At 51.9% G+C, this 12742-nt stretch overlaps 9 non-coding genes and 10 pseudogenes across 9 annotated transcripts; all 19 read right to left on the bottom strand.

Annotated features, from left to right (window-relative positions):
- Window positions 1-320: 320 nt before the first annotated feature.
- LOC135591446 (5S ribosomal RNA) lies at window positions 321-439 on the bottom strand. The gene has a single exon (XR_010478526.1). It is a non-coding gene; the product is annotated as a 5S ribosomal RNA (ribosomal RNA).
- Window positions 440-983: 544 nt separating this feature from the next.
- Window positions 984-1094, bottom strand: LOC135591437 (5S ribosomal RNA; annotated as a pseudogene).
- Window positions 1095-1638: 544 nt separating this feature from the next.
- On the bottom strand, window positions 1639-1757 carry LOC135592175 (5S ribosomal RNA). Its single transcript, XR_010478941.1, has one exon. It is a non-coding gene; the product is annotated as a 5S ribosomal RNA (ribosomal RNA).
- Window positions 1758-2301: 544 nt separating this feature from the next.
- On the bottom strand, window positions 2302-2420 carry LOC135589977 (5S ribosomal RNA). The gene has a single exon (XR_010477383.1). It is a non-coding gene; the product is annotated as a 5S ribosomal RNA (ribosomal RNA).
- A 340-nt stretch (window positions 2421-2760) lies between these two features.
- Window positions 2761-2879, bottom strand: LOC135590070 (5S ribosomal RNA). Its single transcript, XR_010477477.1, has one exon. It is a non-coding gene; the product is annotated as a 5S ribosomal RNA (ribosomal RNA).
- A 758-nt stretch (window positions 2880-3637) lies between these two features.
- Window positions 3638-3748, bottom strand: LOC135591772 (5S ribosomal RNA; annotated as a pseudogene).
- Window positions 3749-4292: 544 nt separating this feature from the next.
- Window positions 4293-4403, bottom strand: LOC135591371 (5S ribosomal RNA; annotated as a pseudogene).
- Window positions 4404-4947: 544 nt separating this feature from the next.
- LOC135591589 (5S ribosomal RNA) lies at window positions 4948-5058 on the bottom strand (annotated as a pseudogene).
- A 544-nt stretch (window positions 5059-5602) lies between these two features.
- On the bottom strand, window positions 5603-5713 carry LOC135591695 (5S ribosomal RNA; annotated as a pseudogene).
- Window positions 5714-6257: 544 nt separating this feature from the next.
- LOC135591370 (5S ribosomal RNA) lies at window positions 6258-6368 on the bottom strand (annotated as a pseudogene).
- Window positions 6369-6912: 544 nt separating this feature from the next.
- LOC135592149 (5S ribosomal RNA) lies at window positions 6913-7031 on the bottom strand. The gene has a single exon (XR_010478914.1). It is a non-coding gene; the product is annotated as a 5S ribosomal RNA (ribosomal RNA).
- Window positions 7032-7575: 544 nt separating this feature from the next.
- Window positions 7576-7694, bottom strand: LOC135589818 (5S ribosomal RNA). Its single transcript, XR_010477225.1, has one exon. It is a non-coding gene; the product is annotated as a 5S ribosomal RNA (ribosomal RNA).
- A 340-nt stretch (window positions 7695-8034) lies between these two features.
- Window positions 8035-8153, bottom strand: LOC135590069 (5S ribosomal RNA). The gene has a single exon (XR_010477475.1). It is a non-coding gene; the product is annotated as a 5S ribosomal RNA (ribosomal RNA).
- Window positions 8154-8911: 758 nt separating this feature from the next.
- On the bottom strand, window positions 8912-9022 carry LOC135591770 (5S ribosomal RNA; annotated as a pseudogene).
- Window positions 9023-9566: 544 nt separating this feature from the next.
- On the bottom strand, window positions 9567-9677 carry LOC135591369 (5S ribosomal RNA; annotated as a pseudogene).
- A 544-nt stretch (window positions 9678-10221) lies between these two features.
- Window positions 10222-10332, bottom strand: LOC135591588 (5S ribosomal RNA; annotated as a pseudogene).
- A 544-nt stretch (window positions 10333-10876) lies between these two features.
- On the bottom strand, window positions 10877-10995 carry LOC135589805 (5S ribosomal RNA). Its single transcript, XR_010477211.1, has one exon. It is a non-coding gene; the product is annotated as a 5S ribosomal RNA (ribosomal RNA).
- A 340-nt stretch (window positions 10996-11335) lies between these two features.
- LOC135590068 (5S ribosomal RNA) lies at window positions 11336-11454 on the bottom strand. Its single transcript, XR_010477474.1, has one exon. It is a non-coding gene; the product is annotated as a 5S ribosomal RNA (ribosomal RNA).
- Window positions 11455-12212: 758 nt separating this feature from the next.
- Window positions 12213-12323, bottom strand: LOC135591769 (5S ribosomal RNA; annotated as a pseudogene).
- Window positions 12324-12742: the final 419 nt, after the last annotated feature.

Here is a 12742-nt window from a genome sequence, read left to right as displayed (position 1 = left end):
CGAGCCCCACGAGACTGACTGCGTAGCGGTCACGGCAAATTCCGAGGCCCAAAACCATCGCCTCGGAGGTCGACGGGAGAGGTTTTGGCCGCTCGGGGCGCAAAAAGAAGTGCAACACGAGGACTTCCCAGGGGGTCACCCATCCTAGAACCATGTCTGGTCATTGTATGTTTTATGAAGAAATTTTTAGATGATGATTTCATTATTCTCCTGCTATATATATGTTAATGACATATTTATTGTTGGCCATAATGCTGGAAAAATTGAAAAGCTTAAAAGAGAGTTTTAAGTAAGTCTTTTGGCCGCTCGGGGCGCAAAAAGGAGTGCAACACGAGGACTTCCCAGGGGGTCACCCATCCTAGTACTACTCTCGCCCAAGCAGGCTTAACTTCGGAGTTCTGATGGGATCCGGTGCTTTAGTGCTGGTATGATCGCACTCGTTTTGTGTGCGTCGTCCCTCGCCTTTGTGCACGTCGCGGACGGCGCATCGACGACCGGAGCCCCGAAACCTCTCGAACGATCTCGGAATCGCCATTGTCGGATCCCTCCGATGCCCACGAGGCCGACCGCGTACCGGACACGGCAAGCGCGCGCCGAAACCATCGGGACTTTCTCGAACGAACTCGGAATCGCTATTGCGGCCCCATTCCGGAAAGCTCTCTCCGAGCCCCACGAGACTGATTGCGTAGCGGTCATGGCAAATTCCGAGGCCCAAAACCATCGCCTCGGAGGTCGACGGGAGAGGTTTTGGCCGCTCGGGGCGCAAAAAGGAGTGCAACACGAGGACTTCCCAGGGGGTCACCCATCCTAGAACCATGTCTGGTCATTGTATGTTTTATGAAGAAATTTTTAGATGATGATTTCATTATTCTCCTGCTATATATATGTTAATGACATATTTATTGTTGGCCATAATGCTGGAAAAATTGAAAAGCTTAAAAGAGAGTTTTAAGTAAGTCTTTTGGCCGCTCCGGGCGCAAAAAGGAGTGCAACACGAGGACTTCCCAGGGGGTCACCCATCCTAGTACTACTCTCGCCCAAGCACGCTTAACTTCGGAGTTCTGATGGGATCCGGTGCTGGTATGATCGCACTAGTTTTGTGTGCGTCGTCCCTCGCCTTTGTGCACGTCGCGGACGGCGCATCGACGACCGGAGCCCCGAAACCTCTCGAACGATCTCGGAATCGCCATTGTCGGATCCCTCCGATGCCCACGAGGCCGACCGCGTACCGGACACGGCAAGCGCGTGCCGAAACCATCGAGACTTTCTCGAACGAACTCGGAATCGCTATTGCGGCCCCATTCCGGAAAGCTCTCTCCGAGCCCCACGAGACTGACAGCGTAGCGGTCACGGCAAATTCCGAGGCCCAAACACATCGCCTCGGAGGTCGACGGGAGAGATTTTGGCCGCTCGGGGCGCAAAAAGGAGTGCAACACGAGGACTTCCCAGGGGGTCACCCATCCTAGAACCATGTCTGGTCATTGTTTGTTTTATGAAGAAATTTTTAGATGATGATTTCATTATTCTCCTGCTATATATATGTTAATGACATATTTATTGTTGGCCATAATGCTGGAAAAATTGAAAAGCTTAAAAGAGAGTTTTAAGTAAGTCTTTTGGCCGCTCGGGGCGCAAAAAGCAGTGCAACCCGAGGACTTCCCAGGGGGTCACCCATCCTAGTACTACTCTCGCCCAAGCACGCTTAACTTCGGAGTTCTGATGGGATCCGGTGCTTTAGTGCTGGTATGATCGCACTCGTTTTGTGTGCGTCGTCCCTCGCCTTTGTGCACGTCGCGGACGGCGCATCGACGACCGGAGCCCCGAAACCTCTCGAACGATCTCGGAATCGCCATTGTCGGATCCCTCCGATGCCCACGAGGCCGACCGCGTACCGGACACGGCAAGCGCGCGCCGAAACCATCGGGACTTTCTCGAACGAACTCGGAATCGCTATTGCGGCCCCATTCCGGAAAGCTCTCTCCGAGCCCCACGAGACTGACTGCGTAGCGGTAACGGCAAATTCCGAAGCCCAAAACCATCGCCTCGGAGGTCGACGGGAGAGGTTTTGGCCGCTCGGGGCGCAGAAAGGAGTGCAACACGAGGACTTCCCAGGGGGTCACCCATCCTAGAACCATGTCTGGTCATTGTATGTTTTATGAAGAAATTTTTAGATGATGATTTCATTATTCTCCTGCTATATATATGTTAATGACATATTTATTGTTGGCCATAATGCTGGAAAAATTGAAAAGCTTAAAAGAGAGTTTTAAGTAAGTCTTTTGGCTGCTCGGGGCGCAAAAACGAGTGCAACACGAGGACTTCCCAGGGGGTCACCCATCCTAGTACTACTCTCGCCCAAGCACGCTTAACTTCGGAGTTCTGATGGGATCCGGTGGTTTAGTGCTGGTATGATCGCACTCGATTTGTGTGCGTCGTCCCTCGCCTTTGTGCACGTCGCGGACGGCGCATCGACGACAAATTCCGAGGCCCAAAACCATCGCCTCGGAGGTCGACGGGAGAGGTTTTGGCCGCTCGGGGCGCAAAAAGGAGTGCAACACGAGGACTTCCCAGGGGGTCACCCATCCTAGAACCATGTCTGGTCATTGTATGTTTTATGAAGAAATTTTTAGATGATGATTTCATTATTCTCCTGCTATATATATGTTAATGACATATTTATTGTTAGCCATAATGCTGGAAAAATTGAAAAGCTTAAAAGAAAGTTTTAAGTAAGTCTTTTGGCCGCTCGGGGCGCAAAAAGGAGTGCAACACAAGGACTTCCCAGGGGCTCACCCATCCTAGTACTACTCTCGCCCAAGCAGGCTTAACTTCGGAGTTCTGATGGGATCCGGTGCTTTAGTGCTGGTATGATCGCACTCGTTTTGTGTGCGTCGTCCCTCGCCTTTGTGCACGTCGCGGACGGCGCATCGACGACCGGAGCCCCGAAACCTCTCGAACGATCTCGGAATCGCCATTGTCGGATCCCTCCGATGCCCACGAGGCCGACCGCGTACCGGACACGGCAAGCGCGCGCCGAAACCATCGGGACTTTCTCGAACGAACTCGGAATCGCTATTGCGGCCCCATTCCGGAAAGCTCTCTCCGAGCCCCACGAGACTGACTGCGTAGCGGTCACGGCAAATTCCGAGGCCCAAAACCATCGCCTCGGAGGTCGACGGGAGAGGTTTTGGCCGCTCGGGGCGCAAAAAGGAGTGCAACACGAGGACTTCCCAGGGGGTCACCCATCCAAGAACCATGTCTGGTCATTGTATGTTTTATGAAGAAATTTTTAGATGATGATTTCTTTATTCTCCTGCTATATATATGTTAATGACATATTTATTGTTGGCCATAATGCTGGAAAAATTGAAAAGCTTAAAAGAGAGTTTTAAGTAAGTCTTTTGGCCGCTCGGGGCGCAAAAAGTAGTGCAACACGAGGACTTCCCAGGGGGTCACCCATCCTAGAACTATGTTTGGTCATTGTATGTTTTATGAAGAAATTTTTAGATGATGATTTCATTATTCTCCTGCTATATATATGTTAATGACATATTTATTGTTGGCCATAATGCTGGAAAAATTGAAAAGCTTAAAAGAGAGTTTTAAGTAAGTCTTTTGGCCGCTCGGGGCGCAAAAAGGAGTGCAACACGAGGACTTCCCAGGGTGTCACCCATCCTAGTACTACTCTCGCCCAAACACGCTTAACTTCGGAGTTCTGATGGGATCCGGGGCTAGTATGATCGCAATCGTTTTGTGTACGTCGTCCCTCGCCTTTGTGCACGTCGCGGACGGCGCATCGACGACCGGAGCCCCGAAACCTCTCGAACGATCTCGGAATCGCCATTGTCGGATCCCTCCGATGCCCACGAGGCCGACCGTGTACCGGACACGGCAAGCGCGCGCCGAAACCATCGGGACTTTCTCGAACGAACTCGGAATCGCTATTGCGGCCCCATTCCGGAAAGCTCTCTCCGAGCCCCACGAGACTGACTGCGTAGCGGTCACGGCAAATTCCGAGGCCCAAAACCATCGCCTCGGAGGTCGACGGGAGAGGTTTTGGCCGCTCGGGGCACAAAAAGGAGTGCAACACGAGGACTTCCCAGGGGGTCACCCATCCTAGAACCATGTCTGGTCATTGTATGTTTTATGAAGCAATTTTTAGATGATGATTTCATTATTCTCCTGCTATATATATGTTAATGACATATTTATTGTTGGCCATAATGCTGGAAAAATTGAAAAGCTTAAAAGAGAGTTTTAAGTAAGTCTTTTGGCCGCTCGGGGCGCAAAAAGGAGTGCAACACGAGGACTTCCCAGGGGGTCACCCATCCTAGTACTACTCTCGCCCAAGCACGCTTAACTTCGGAGTTCTGATGGGATCCGGTGCTGGTATGATCGCACCCGTTTTGTGTGCGTCGTCCCTCGCCTTTGTGCACGTCGCGAACGGCGCATCGACGACCGGAGCCCCGAAACCTCTCGAACGATCTCGGAATCGCCATTGTCGGATCCCTCCGATGCCCACGAGGCCGACCGCGTACCGGACACGGCAAGCGCGCGCCGAAACCATCGGGACTTTCTCGAACGAACTCGGAATCGCTATTGCGGCCCCATTCCGGAAAGCTCTCTCCGAGCCCCACGAGACTGACTGCGTAGCGGTCACGGCAAATTCCGAGGCCCAAAACCATCGCCTCGGAGGTCGATGGGAGAGGTTTTGGCCGCTCGGGGCACAAAAAGGAGTGCAACACGAGGACTTCCCAGGGGGTCACCCATCCTAGAACTATGTCTGGTCATTGTATGTTTTATGAAGAAATTTTTAGATGATGATTTCATTATTCTCCTGCTATATATATGTTAATGACATATTTATTGTTGGCCATAATGCTGGAAAAATTGAAAAGCTTAAAAGAGAGTTTTAAGTAAGTCTTTTGGCCGCTCGGGGCGCAAAAAGGAGTGCAACACGAGGACTTCCCAGGGGGTCACCCATCCTAGTACTACTCTCGCCCAAGCACGCTTAACTTCGGAGTTCTGATGGGATCCGGTGCTTGTATGATCGCACTCGTTTTGTGTGCGTCGTCCCTCGCCTTTGTGCACGTCGCGGACGGCGCATCGACGACCGGAGCCCCGAAACCTCTCGAACGATCTCGGAATCGCCATTGTCGGATCCCTCCGATGCCCACGAGGCCGACCGCGTACCGGACACGGCAAGCGCGCGCCGAAACCATCGGGACTTTCTCGAACGAACTCGTAATCGCTATTGCGGCCCCATTCCGGAAAGCTCTCTCCGAGCCCCACGAGACTGACAGCGTAGCGGTCACGGCAAATTCCGAGGCCCAAAACCATCGCCTCGGAGGTCGACGGGAGAGGTTTTGGCCGCTCGGGGCGCAAAAAGGAGTGCAACACGAGGACTTCCCAGGGGGTCACCCATCCAAGAACCATGTCTGGTCATTGTATGTTTTATGAAGAAATTTTTAGATGATGATTTCTTTATTCTCCTGCTATATATATGTTAATGACATATTTATTGTTGGCCATAATGCTGGAAAAATTGAAAAGCTTAAAAGAGAGTTTTAAGTAAGTCTTTTGGCCGCTCGGGGCGCAAAAAGGAGTGCAACACGAGGACTTCCCAGGGGGTCACCCATCCTAGTACTACTCTCGCCCAAGCACGCTTAACTTCGGAGTTCTGATGGGATCCGGTGCTTGTATGATCGCACTAGTTTTGTGTGCGTCGTCCCTCACCTTTGTGCACGTCGCGGACGGCGCATCGACGACCGGAGCCCCGAAAGCTCTCGAACGATCTCGGAATCGCCATTGTCGGATCCCTCCGATGCCCACGAGGCCGACCGTGTACCGGACACGGCAAGCGCGCGCCGAAACCATCGGGACTTTCTCGAACGAACTCGGAATCGCTATTGCGGCCCCATTCCGGAAAGCTCTCTCCGAGCCCCACGAGACTGACTGCGTAGCGGTCACGGCAAATTCCGAGGCCCAAAACCATCGCCTCGGAGGTCGACGGGAGAGGTTTTGGCCGCTCGGGGCACAAAAAGGAGTGCAACACGAGGACTTCCCAGGGGGTCAACCATCCTAGAACCATGTCTGGTCATTGTATGTTTTATGAAGCAATTTTTAGATGATGATTTCATTATTCTCCTGCTATATATATGTTAATGACATATTTATTGTTGGCCATAATGCTGGAAAAATTAAAAAGCTTAAAAGAGAGTTTTAAGTAAGTCTTTTGGCCGCTCGGGGCGCAAAAAGGAGTGCAACACGAGGACTTCCCAGGGGGTCACCCATCCTAGTACTACTCTCGCCCAAGCACGCTTAACTTCGGAGTTCTGATGGGATCCGGTGCTGGTATGATCGCACCCGTTTTGTGTGCGTCGTCCCTCGCCTTTGTGCACGTCGCGAACGGCGCATCGACGACCGGAGCCCCGAAACCTCTCGAACGATCTCGGAATCGCCATTGTCGGATCCCTCCGAAGCCCACGAGGCCGACCGCGTACCGGACACGGCAAGCGCGCGCCGAAACCATCGGGACTTTCTCGAACGAACTCGGAATCGCTATTGCGGCCCCATTCCGGAAAGCTCTCTCCGAGCCCCACGAGACTGACTGCGTAGCGGTCACGGCAAATTCCGAGGCCCAAAACCATCGCCTCGGAGGTCGACGGGAGAGGTTTTGGCCGCTCGGGGCGCAAAAAGGAGTGCAACACGAGGACTTCCCAGGGGGTCACCCATCCAAGAACCATGTCTGGTCATTGTATGTTTTATGAAAAAATTTTTAGATGATGATTTCATTATTCTCCTGCTATATATATGTTAATGACATATTTATTGTTGGCCATAATGCTGGAAAAATTGAAAAGCTTAAAAGAGAGTTTTAAGTAAGTCTTTTGGCCGCTCGGGGCGCAAAAAGGAGTGCAACACAAGGACTTCCCAGGGGGTCACCCATCCTAGTACTACTCTCGCCCAAGCACGCTTAACTTCGGAGTTCTGATGGGATCCGGTGCTTTAGTGCTGGTATGATCGCACTCGTTTTGTGTGCGTCGTCCCTCGCCTTTGTGCACGTCGCGGACGGCGCATCGACGACCGGAGCCCCGAAACCTCTCGAACGATCTCGGAATCGCCATTGTCGGATCCCTCCGATGCCCACGAGGCCGACCGCGTACCGGACACGGCAAGCGCGCGCCGAAACCATCGGGACTTTCTCGAACGAACTCGGAATCGCTATTGCGGCCCCATTCCGGAAAGCTCTCTCCGAGCCCCACGAGACTGACTGCGTAGCGGTAACGGCAAATTCCGAGGCCCAAAACCATCGCCTCGGAGGTCGACGGGAGAGGTTTTGGCCGCTCGGGGCGCAGAAAGGAGTGCAACACGAGGACTTCCCAGGGGGTCACCCATCCTAGAACCATGTCTGGTCATTGTATGTTTTATGAAGAAATTTTTAGATGATGATTTCATTATTCTCCTGCTATATATATGTTAATGACATATTTATTGTTGGCCATAATGCTGGAAAAATTGAAAAGCTTAAAAGAGAGTTTTAAGTAAGTCTTTTGGCTGCTCGGGGCGCAAAAATGAGTGCAACACGAGGACTTCCCAGGGGGTCACCCATCCTAGTACTACTCTCGCCCAAGCACGCTTAACTTCGGAGTTCTGATGGGATCCGGTGGTTTAGTGCTGGTATGATCGCACTCGATTTGTGTGCGTCGTCCCTCGCCTTTGTGCACGTCGCGGACGGCGCATCGACGACAAATTCCGAGGCCCAAAACCATCGCCTCGGAGGTCGACGGGAGAGGTTTTGGCCGCTCGGGGCGCAAAAAGGAGTGCAACACGAGGACTTCCCAGGGGGTCACCCATCCTAGAACCATGTCTGGTCATTGTATGTTTTATGAAGAAATTTTTAGATGATGATTTCATTATTCTCCTGCTATATATATGTTAATGACATATTTATTGTTAGCCATAATGCTGGAAAAATTGAAAAGCTTAAAAGAAAGTTTTAAGTAAGTCTTTTGGCCGCTCGGGGCGCAAAAAGGAGTGCAACACAAGGACTTCCCAGGGGCTCACCCATCCTAGTACTACTCTCGCCCAAGCAGGCTTAACTTCGGAGTTCTGATGGGATCCGGTGCTTTAGTGCTGGTATGATCGCACTCGTTTTGTGTGCGTCGTCCCTCGCCTTTGTGCACGTCGCGGACGGCGCATCGACGACCGGAGCCCCGAAACCTCTCGAACGATCTCGGAATCGCCATTGTCGGATCCCTCCGATGCCCACGAGGCCGACCGCGTACCGGACACGGCAAGCGCGCGCCGAAACCATCGGGACTTTCTCGAACGAACTCGGAATCGCTATTGCGGCCCCATTCCGGAAAGCTCTCTCCGAGCCCCACGAGACTGACTGCGTAGCGGTCACGGCAAATTCCGAGGCCCAAAACCATCGCCTCGGAGGTCGACGGGAGAGGTTTTGGCCGCTCGGGGCGCAAAAAGGAGTGCAACACGAGGACTTCCCAGGGGGTCACCCATCCAAGAACCATGTCTGGTCATTGTATGTTTTATGAAGAAATTTTTAGATGATGATTTCTTTATTCTCCTGCTATATATATGTTAATGACATATTTATTGTTGGCCATAATGCTGGAAAAATTGAAAAGCTTAAAAGAGAGTTTTAAGTAAGTCTTTTGGCCGCTCGGGGCGCAAAAAGTAGTGCAACACGAGGACTTCCCAGGGGGTCACCCATCCTAGAACTATGTTTGGTCATTGTATGTTTTATGAAGAAATTTTTAGATGATGATTTCATTATTCTCCTGCTATATATATGTTAATGACATATTTATTGTTGGCCATAATGCTGGAAAAATTGAAAAGCTTAAAAGAGAGTTTTAAGTAAGTCTTTTGGCCGCTCGGGGCGCAAAAAGGAGTGCAACACGAGGACTTCCCAGGGTGTCACCCATCCTAGTACTACTCTCGCCCAAACACGCTTAACTTCGGAGTTCTGATGGGATCCGGGGCTAGTATGATCGCAATCGTTTTGTGTACGTCGTCCCTCGCCTTTGTGCACGTCGCGGACGGCGCATCGACGACCGGAGCCCCGAAACCTCTCGAACGATCTCGGAATCGCCATTGTCGGATCCCTCCGATGCCCACGAGGCCGACCGTGTACCGGACACGGCAAGCGCGCGCCGAAACCATCGGGACTTTCTCGAACGAACTCGGAATCGCTATTGCGGCCCCATTCCGGAAAGCTCTCTCCGAGCCCCACGAGACTGACTGCGTAGCGGTCACGGCAAATTCCGAGGCCCAAAACCATCGCCTCGGAGGTCGACGGGAGAGGTTTTGGCCGCTCGGGGCACAAAAAGGAGTGCAACACGAGGACTTCCCAGGGGGTCACCCATCCTAGAACCATGTCTGGTCATTGTATGTTTTATGAAGCAATTTTTAGATGATGATTTCATTATTCTCCTGCTATATATATGTTAATGACATATTTATTGTTGGCCATAATGCTGGAAAAATTGAAAAGCTTAAAAGAGAGTTTTAAGTAAGTCTTTTGGCCGCTCGGGGCGCAAAAAGGAGTGCAACACGAGGACTTCCCAGGGGGTCACCCATCCTAGTACTACTCTCGCCCAAGCACGCTTAACTTCGGAGTTCTGATGGGATCCGGTGCTGGTATGATCGCACCCGTTTTGTGTGCGTCGTCCCTCGCCTTTGTGCACGTCGCGAACGGCGCATCGACGACCGGAGCCCCGAAACCTCTCGAACGATCTCGGAATCGCCATTGTCGGATCCCTCCGATGCCCACGAGGCCGACCGCGTACCGGACACGGCAAGCGCGCGCCGAAACCATCGGGACTTTCTCGAACGAACTCGGAATCGCTATTGCGGCCCCATTCCGGAAAGCTCTCTCCGAGCCCCACGAGACTGACTGCGTAGCGGTCACGGCAAATTCCGAGGCCCAAAACCATCGCCTCGGAGGTCGATGGGAGAGGTTTTGGCCGCTCGGGGCACAAAAAGGAGTGCAACACGAGGACTTCCCAGGGGGTCACCCATCCTAGAACTATGTCTGGTCATTGTATGTTTTATGAAGAAATTTTTAGATGATGATTTCATTATTCTCCTGCTATATATATGTTAATGACATATTTATTGTTGGCCATAATGCTGGAAAAATTGAAAAGCTTAAAAGAGAGTTTTAAGTAAGTCTTTTGGCCGCTCGGGGCGCAAAAAGGAGTGCAACACGAGGACTTCCCAGGGGGTCACCCATCCTAGTACTACTCTCGCCCAAGCACGCTTAACTTCGGAGTTCTGATGGGATCCGGTGCTTGTATGATCGCACTCGTTTTGTGTGCGTCGTCCCTCGCCTTTGTGCACGTCGCGGACGGCGCATCGACGACCGGAGCCCCGAAACCTCTCGAACGATCTCGGAATCGCCATTGTCGGATCCCTCCGATGCCCACGAGGCCGACCGCGTACCGGACACGGCAAGCGCGCGCCGAAACCATCGGGACTTTCTCGAACGAACTCGGAATCGCTATTGCGGCCCCATTCCGGAAAGCTCTCTCCGAGCCCCACGAGACTGACTGCGTAGCGGTAACGGCAAATTCCGAGGCCCAAAACCATCGCCTCGGAGGTCGACGGGAGAGGTTTTGGCCGCTCGGGGCGCAGAAAGGAGTGCAACACGAGGACTTCCCAGGGGGTCACCCATCCTAGAACCATGTCTGGTCATTGTATGTTTTATGAAGAAATTTTTAGATGATGATTTCATTATTCTCCTGCTATATATATGTTAATGACATATTTATTGTTGGCCATAATGCTGGAAAAATTGAAAAGCTTAAAAGAGAGTTTTAAGTAAGTCTTTTGGCTGCTCGGGGCGCAAAAATGAGTGCAACACGAGGACTTCCCAGGGGGTCACCCATCCTAGTACTACTCTCGCCCAAGCACGCTTAACTTCGGAGTTCTGATGGGATCCGGTGGTTTAGTGCTGGTATGATCGCACTCGATTTGTGTGCGTCGTCCCTCGCCTTTGTGCACGTCGCGGACGGCGCATCGACGACAAATTCCGAGGCCCAAAACCATCGCCTCGGAGGTCGACGGGAGAGGTTTTGGCCGCTCGGGGCGCAAAAAGGAGTGCAACACGAGGACTTCCCAGGGGGTCACCCATCCTAGAACCATGTCTGGTCATTGTATGTTTTATGAAGAAATTTTTAGATGATGATTTCATTATTCTCCTGCTATATATATGTTAATGACATATTTATTGTTAGCCATAATGCTGGAAAAATTGAAAAGCTTAAAAGAAAGTTTTAAGTAAGTCTTTTGGCCGCTCGGGGCGCAAAAAGGAGTGCAACACAAGGACTTCCCAGGGGCTCACCCATCCTAGTACTACTCTCGCCCAAGCAGGCTTAACTTCGGAGTTCTGATGGGATCCGGTGCTTTAGTGCTGGTATGATCGCACTCGTTTTGTGTGCGTCGTCCCTCGCCTTTGTGCACGTCGCGGACGGCGCATCGACGACCGGAGCCCCGAAACCTCTCGAACGATCTCGGAATCGCCATTGTCGGATCCCTCCGATGCCCACGAGGCCGACCGCGTACCGGACACGGCAAGCGCGCGCCGAAACCATCGGGACTTTCTCGAACGAACTCGGAATCGCTATTGCGGCCCCATTCCGGAAAGCTCTCTCCGAGCCCCACGAGACTGACTGCGTAGCGGTCACGGCAAATTCCGAGGCCCAAAACCATCGCCTCGGAGGTCGACGGGAGAGGTTTTGGCCGCTCGGGGCGCAAAAAGGAGTGCAACACGAGGACTTCCCAGGGGGTCACCCATCCAAGAACCATGTCTGGTCATTGTATGTTTTATGAAGAAATTTTTAGATGATGATTTCTTTATTCTCCTGCTATATATATGTTAATGACATATTTATTGTTGGCCATAATGCTGGAAAAATTGAAAAGCTTAAAAGAGAGTTTTAAGTAAGTCTTTTGGCCGCTCGGGGCGCAAAAAGTAGTGCAACACGAGGACTTCCCAGGGGGTCACCCATCCTAGAACTATGTTTGGTCATTGTATGTTTTATGAAGAAATTTTTAGATGATGATTTCATTATTCTCCTGCTATATATATGTTAATGACATATTTATTGTTGGCCATAATGCTGGAAAAATTGAAAAGCTTAAAAGAGAGTTTTAAGTAAGTCTTTTGGCCGCTCGGGGCGCAAAAAGGAGTGCAACACGAGGACTTCCCAGGGTGTCACCCATCCTAGTACTACTCTCGCCCAAACACGCTTAACTTCGGAGTTCTGATGGGATCCGGGGCTAGTATGATCGCAATCGTTTTGTGTACGTCGTCCCTCGCCTTTGTGCACGTCGCGGACGGCGCATCGACGACCGGAGCCCCGAAACCTCTCGAACGATCTCGGAATCGCCATTGTCGGATCCCTCCGATGCCCACGAGGCCGACCGTGTACCGGACACGGCAAGCGCGCGCCGAAACCATCGGGACTTTCTCGAACGAACTCGGAATCGCTATTGCGGCCCCATTCCGGAAAGCTCTCTCCGAGCCCCACGAGACTGACTGCGTAGCGGTCACGGCAAATTCCGAGGCCCAAAACCATCGCCTCGGAGGTCGACGGGAGAGGTTTTGGCCGCTCGGGGCACAAAAAGGAGTGCAACACGAGGACTTCCCAGGGGGTCACCCATCCTAGAACCATGTCTGGTCATTGTATGTTTTATGAAGCAATTTTTAGATGAT

The sequence above is a fragment of the Musa acuminata genome, chromosome BXJ1-8, assembly GCF_036884655.1.
Source record: "Musa acuminata AAA Group cultivar baxijiao chromosome BXJ1-8, Cavendish_Baxijiao_AAA, whole genome shotgun sequence".
In the NCBI taxonomy this organism is placed as follows: domain Eukaryota; kingdom Viridiplantae; phylum Streptophyta; class Magnoliopsida; order Zingiberales; family Musaceae; genus Musa; species Musa acuminata.
This window is presented reverse-complemented; position numbering and strand designations above follow the sequence as displayed.